This window comes from Lissotriton vulgaris, chromosome 4_1, assembly GCF_964263255.1.
Source record: "Lissotriton vulgaris chromosome 4_1, aLisVul1.2, whole genome shotgun sequence".
In the NCBI taxonomy this organism is placed as follows: Eukaryota; Metazoa; Chordata; class Amphibia; order Caudata; family Salamandridae; genus Lissotriton; species Lissotriton vulgaris.
In genome coordinates this window covers 258,430,276-258,437,599 of record NC_141691.1, presented here as the reverse complement: position 1 = coordinate 258,437,599, position 7,324 = coordinate 258,430,276, and the positions used below count along the sequence as shown (strand labels likewise).

The 7,324-nt window shown below is 45.8% G+C and overlaps 1 pseudogene; it reads right to left on the bottom strand.

Moving 5' to 3' along the window:
* Nucleotides 1-3,910: 3,910 nt before the first annotated feature.
* Nucleotides 3,911-6,478, bottom strand: LOC147718645 (uncharacterized; annotated as a pseudogene).
* Between the last annotated feature and the right edge of the window lie 846 nt (nucleotides 6,479-7,324).

Sequence of the window (7,324 nt, the reverse complement as noted above, 5' to 3'; positions counted from 1 at the left end):
TCCAGTGCAGAGAGATTGGGATGATGGTGTAAACTTTACAGATCTCTTTCATAAAATATTTTCTTTACCTGTGTGTTCACTGTTCTTTTCCATGTGGTTACCGGAATATTTAAATTGTGCATGTTTTGAGCATCTATTTCTAGCGTTTCTATGGCTTCTGCCAGGTGAACCTGCCATGGAGATCGACCTTCTTCAAAGATGGTTTTAATTAGCCTTTTCAGAGAGTTTTCTGGAGCTCGCAGGGTGTTGATATAATATTTTAGAGTATCCCCTAAGCAACTGATGTCTGGACGGGTGAGGCCCAGCTCCAACCTTACTCTTGCTTTCCTGGCCTGTTGTGGGAATTCTAGAACCTTCTTATAGGCAGAAATTTGACGGTTTGTCAGAAGCTTGGTGAGGGCTCCGGGGAAGGCTAGGTGGCTGTAGTTCAGAGAGGGGATTAATTTTGCTTTCAAAACTTTCAGAATGGGTTCGGCAGTCGGACTCTGTAGACGTCTGTTGAGATTTCTCAGGCTGTATATAATGCTGGCCCCCTTGATCCTTAGATGTTTCAGATGGGCTGTAGGTTTGGCCCCGTTCGATAGCCTGAGACCAAGATAGTTATAAGTTCTGCATGTTCGAATTTGCAGGTCTCCTAAGCGCCATTGTGCTGTCTTCTTTCGGAGATACTTCCCAAAGATAATTATCTTGGTCTTCTCTTGGTTCATCAATAGATTGTTTTTTTGGTTAAACCCATCCAGAGCTTCTAGGGCTTTCTGTAGGCCTGTCCTGGTGTGGTCCATTATGACGATGTCGTCTGTATATTGGAGGATTTGGAGTCGCTCTTTCCCCAGCCTTGGGGTCAATAGATTTGCCCCCTCCAGAGCTTTGCCTAGATTGGCTGTGTACAATCTAATGAATGATCTGACTCCACATTACCTGAGGGTAAGTGTAATCAGGGGCCCAATTTGGTCAAAAGTTGGACATCCCTTCTTGAAGGGGTAAAGAGGAAGAGCTGGGCTAGAATTCCGACAAGCAGCAGCCTCTCAGTGACAGCAGAGTGCTTCTCTGATTTGAACACGGAAATGGTCATGTTTATATAATATAACAGATCCATGCTATGATGCAGAGACCTCAGCAAGGCTGTCATTTTAGGATAGCTGTGTCACCTACCGGACGATCAACCAACAACAACATTTGAGCTGCAAACTTTATCCCTTGTGCTAAGGGCCTTATCATGAATACATTGTCCATATCATCGCTGAGCCTGTGGTGGCGGTCTGACCACCGTTACACTGAGGGACTGCCCGCAGTATTACAACTGCAGCAGTCAGATCACCACGAGACAGCCAGCAGCACCGGGATCAAGCATCCCGCTGGGACGGCAGTCTGCAACTGGCTGCGATATGCTGGCGGTGCCACTGAAAGCACCGCCGAGCATGTTATGAGTTGCATTTTTGTCACTCTTTTCCACAGCAATGATCCCGCCATGAAAAGGGTGGTGGAAAGGCAATGAAGGAGGCCCTATTGGGGCCCTCTACCAGATTTGGGCTGAGGGTGTGTAAGCGTTTCTATACTTTGTCCTTAAGTAACTCTATCAAACAGTCATTGACAATAGCACAATAAGCGTTTTATTCACGCGTCAAAAAAAAGAGTGAACAGTTCAGAATACTTTGCAATAAATAACAAAGTGTGCAGGGCGCGGTCTTTGGAGTTTGGGAAAGCAGTTTTCGGTCTCTCTCTTTCCTCGTCACTCTTCCTCGTAGGTCACTTGTACCAGCGTCTCCCAAAAGGCAAACAGAGTAACACTACCGTAACGAAGTGTATATATTCTTAATGCTCTAGGCTAGTGGTATTTCTAAGTAAGCGGAAGGGTCGGTGTAGTAAGGACTAGAGAGGGGAAGAAAATAGTGTTTCGCATGCAGCGTGCACAACTTTATTTATGCCACAAGCCCAACAGTCCTGTGCCCTCCAACCTCCTTCTCCACCGTTCTCCCCACGTTACTTGCCTGGGGCTACGGTCCCTGGTGACTGTAGCAATGGGTATCGTGGTGTCCTGTGGTTCGGAGGGACAGCCGTATACGAGTGGTGTGTGTGTTGGGGAAACCTCCCGTGGGTCAGCTCCGCCACTCCGTCGCTTCGCCGACTCCGTGTCTCCAGCGCCTGGGCTCTCCACTCCGTCTCCACGTTTTCCGTCTTCCGATGTCCTGTCCTGCGTAGCTTCGCCTCCTCTCCTCCCGCTGTCCGTCGGCAGCCTCCTCCTCACCGGCCCTCTCATCACCCGGCGGCGGCCCACAGCTGCGCCAATGGCTCTCTCTTAGCTCCTGTCCGGGCCTCTGCTCCTCCGTCGCTTCGTAGACTAGACCGCTCGATGCTTCTCGCTGGAGTGGACCAATGGACGCCATCTTGAAGTTCTCGGTAGCCTGGGTGATAGGATGCTCTCTATCACATTGCCTCTCTTCTGGAGATGGAGGATCGGGCCATTCAGCTGTCGGAAATCTGGAGAGATAATCTACATTCCCTTGGAACTTTCCCGGCATACGCAGAGTCTGAAATGAAAAAGGCTGTAAGGCTAAAAACCATCTTAATACTTTAGCATTGGTTTTCTTATTGGTTGCTATCCAAGTTAGGAGAGCATGATCTGTAACTAAAAAGAAAGTTCTTCCCAACAAATAGTACTGTAAGGATTCCATAGCCCACTTGATCGCCATACATTCTTTTTCCATGGTGGCGTAGCGTGTCTCTCTCGGGAATAGTTTGCGACTCAGAAACAGCACTGGTTGTAGCAGTCCTTGATTATCTGGTTGAGATAATACAGCTCCCAGTCCTTTATCTGAGGCATCTGTTTGCAAAACAAATGTCTTTTTGTAGTCGGGACAAGTCAAAATTGGGGCCTGGCATAGTATAGTCTTTAGGACTTCAAAGCTTTTCTCTTGTGTTGGACCCCACCCGATTTTGGCTCTTGAAGGTTTTCCTCTCAATAAGTCCGTGAGAGGGCTGGCCACGTCAGATAGCTGGGGAATGAATCTTCGATAATATCCGACTAACCCTAGGAAAGCTCGTACCTCTTTTCTGATGGTCGGTCTGGGAATATCTTTGATAGCTTCCAGTTTGTCAACTTGGGGTTTTAATGTCCCTTCACTTATGGTGTAACCTAGATAGTTTATTTGATGGGTGCCCAGAGTGGTCTTCTTTGGATTCATAGTTAATCCTGCCTGAGTCAAGGTCTCAAATACGTTTTTTAGGTGTTCTAGATGGGTTCTCCAATCAGGACTATAAACAACAATGTCATCCAGATAAGCAACGGCATAATTTTGATGAGTTTTTAGTAATATGTCCATAAGTCTCTGAAAGGTGGCCGGTGCTTCATGTAGCCCAAATGGTATTACTTTGAATTGGTATAACCCTGAGGGTGTAGAGAAGGCTGTCTTCTCTTGATTTGCCTCTGTCAGGGGTATTTGCCAATAGCCCTTTGTCAAGTCAATGGTGGACATCACCCTAGCCTCCCCTAGTTTCTCAATTAGTTTGTGTACTCGAGGCATCGGACAAATGTCAAATTTGAAATGAGCATTCACTTGGCAGAAGTCAATGCAGAAACGGATACTGCCATCCGGTTTCGGCACTAAAACTATGGGGGAACACCAGTTACTCTTGGAAGGTTCAATGATACCTGCCTGTAGCATCTTTTCTATTTCCTGTTCTACCGCCTCTCTCCTAGCCTCAGGTATGCGATAGGGTCTCACATTCACCACTCTTCCTGGTGGGGTAAAAATATCATGGGCTACCAAGGATGTTTTCCCCGGTTTTCCTGAACTAAGTTCGGAGTATTGGTCAAGTAGTCGCTCTAACTGCCGTTTTTCCTCTAAAGATAGTCGGGGATCCATGGCTGGTCGTTCCTCCTGTTCGCCCCTCCCCATCTCCTGAGGTTACTCTAGTGGGGTGATGCCAATAGTTTCTTATCCGAAGAGGGGAGTAGAATCAGTACCTTGTCTCCCACCCTCAGTTCCCTCAACTGGCTTTTCTTATCATATTGGTCTTTTTGTCTATTTTGTGCTTTGTCCATGTTTTGGTGAACAGTATCCCATAGGGTGGCTAAGGTTTCTTTAAGAGTCTGCATGTATCCTAACAGCGGTTTCCCCTCATCCTCTTCCTCACTCCACTGTTCAGCAGCCATGTCGAGTAAAGTACGGGGTTTCCTCCCAAATAGCAACTCGAATGGTGAGAGTCCCGTGGATTTCTGCTCATGCGTTCTAATAGCAAAGAGTACTAAAGGTAACTTCCTGTCCCAATCCTTCCGTGTCTCGCTTATCAGCTTCTTCAGGATGGTCTTAATCGTTCGGTTATACCTTTCCACTAAACCGTCTGTCTGGGAGTTATAGACTGCCGTTCTAATCTGGTGTACCCCCAAAAGGGAATATACTTCCTTCATGTGTTTTGCCATAAAAGGAGTTCCTTGGTCGGTCAACAATTCCAACGGAAATCCTACTCGGGAGAAGAAAGATATCATAGCCTGAGCCACAGTTAGCGTAGTCATGCTTGTCAGAGGTATAGCCTCCAGATATCTTGTTGCATAGTCTACTAGCACTAGGATATATTGATGCCCTCTGGCTAAAGGAATTAACGGACCTTCCAAGTCCATCCCTACATGCTGAAATGGAACATCAATAATGGGTAACGGACAGAGGGGTACTGCCTGGTCTTTTGAGGGATTTATCAACTGACACTTTGGGCATGTGGCACAGAACTTAGCAGTTTCTCGATACACTCCTGGCCAGTAAAATCGATCTAGTAAATATTTCAGGGTTAATTCCTGTCCGTAGTGACCCCCACCCATCTGGTTGTGTGCTAATTGCAAAGTTTGCTCTCGAAAGGCTACTGGGACCAATAACTGTTCTACCCTTCCACTTGCCCCTTCACTTATTCGATACAGTAATCCTTGCTTTATATAAAAATAGGGTCCTACCTTCTCTGAGTCATTTTCTTGCACTTGATTCCAGGCATTCGTAAGGGTGCTGTCATCTCTCTGGGCTGCACGGAAACTTCGTGCAGGAGTATCTCCACGCTCTGGGGAAGAAAGTAAACATGAAGCAAAAGACTGACAGGCACTGGTATACCTCTCTTTGTCCCTTCTTTTCTCATTCTTCGACTTATGTTCTCGGTCTCTGGGTTGAACTAGGTTTTCACTAGAAAAAGGAGCCTACTGTAACCATTCTGCTCTGGCTTCTTGCTCCGAGGCTTCCATTAAATAGTCATGAAATTTGGGCAGGTCCGTTCCTAACAAAATATTTTCAGGAAGTCGGGGAACTACCCCCACCCTCCGGACTTGTGGATAACCGTCTATTTCAAGTAAGACTTTGGCTAAAGGATATTCCTTAACGTCTCCATGAACACAGGAAACTAGAACGGTTTCTCCTTCACATAGAGAGTTCAGGGGTACCAAGTCTTGTACTACTACTGTATGGTGGCATCCAGTGTCTAGTAAAGCTTCAATAGGTTTCCCATTTAATCAGATAGATTTCTTGTACGTCTTTCTACATAGACCTGTGACCAAAACTCGCCCTCGGGACCAACCCACCTCCATTGGTTCGGAGCCGTCATTGTTTAAGGGACAGTTTCGTGATATATGCCCCCACTCTGCACATCTAAAGCATTGAGGTCCCATCTGAACAGGGAAGTTGGTTTTTGGGAAGGGTTTTGGTGTGGGTTTCGTGGTAGGAGAAGAACGTTTTTCTACACTGTCATTGAGAGCTCGGGGTGCAGGTTTAGGAAATACAATGGGGGTTCTCCCAGTAGGGGCTTTGAAGTCTGGAGACCTATGATAAGCACAAGCTAGTTCGATAGCAGATTGGGACGTTAGTCCAGGATGTTGCTTCAACCAGGCTCTAGTATTGGTAAGTAAAGCCTCCAGATACTGTTCCAGAAAAACTTGTTCTGTAACCTCTTCTATGGTGGCAATATGGAACTGCAGCCACCTGTTTCCTAAGTCTCGGACCCTATAAAACAATGCTCGGGGATTGTCACCTGTAACCCATTTCTCTTTACGAAAGCGTGTCCTATAATACTCTTGGTCACACCCTAATCTCTTGAGGATTGCCTTCTTTATCTCTGGATAGGGAGTTACTCCAGCGGGGTTAGCCGCTTGGTACGCCACCTGTAGCTCCCCAGATAATAACGGTGCTACATATTGTCCCCATCTGTCTGCAGGCCAAGTAGCTGTGGTAGCAACTCTTTCAAAATTGGTGAAGAAGAAGTCAGGATCTTCTCCTTCTTGGAACTTTTGTAACACACTACCGGGGATATTAGGGTGGACCCGGGCATTAGCAATTGCATCTGTAAGACGTAGAATAGCTGTATCTTGGACTTTCTGGTTACTTGTCAACAACACTCCTTGCTCTTTCAAAGCCTCTTGAAACAACTCTCTTTCTTTTTGGGCATTCTTATTCTGTTGCTCAAACACTAATTGCAAATGTCTCTGACCTTCTGCCAGCTGCGTTATCATATCTCCTGTCCGGGCCTCTGCTCCTCCCTCGCTTCGTAGACTAGACCACTCGATGCTTCTTGCTGGAGTGGACCAATGAACGCCATCTTGAAGTTCTCGGTAGGCTGGGTGATAGGATGCTCTCTATCACAGGGTGCATACCGCTGTATTTGCACCCCACTCCCTGCATGGTGTGGCATGTATGCCACACAATGCACCAAGGTGCAGTTGGCTGGGAATAGACTGCATTTTTGCATGATTGTGCCCTGAGGAAGCCTATGATTAGGCAAAATGCATTGGCTGTGCTTGTTGAAAATGAATGGAATAAAAAAAGAAAAAATTACAAGCCGTGACTGACTTGTGTTGTTTGCTCTAGTCCCATGTTTTAATTGTTGTCTGCTACATCTTGGATTCTGTTGCCTCTTATCTTATGTTCTAAAGTGTCTAATGTATGTTCGGTTGGTAGCTGGTCATTTTAAGGTGGGCAACTTGACTTATTATATGGTGATTTCTTCAGGTGGTGCAACAATAGGTCCCCAGGCTGCAAATATTTATCTCAATTTAAGAAATATGTGTAGGTTAAATGCAAGTGTGTCTTCCTGTGCCTAAACCAGCCAGGTAACAGCTTCTGGTATGTTTAATGAAAATTTAAAAATTCAATTAAAATGGCACAGTTAACGATCACTAGTTATGGACATGCCACAGTTAAAGTTCATGAGTTATAGCCTGCCAAACATAATTTGCATACCAAATACAATGCTCACATCCTCACAAGGGATAAGTCAGATGCATTTACAAATGTTTTACATATTCTTACAGATCAGACTACATATCATGTTACCCATATGATTGTAAAAAAGATAACTA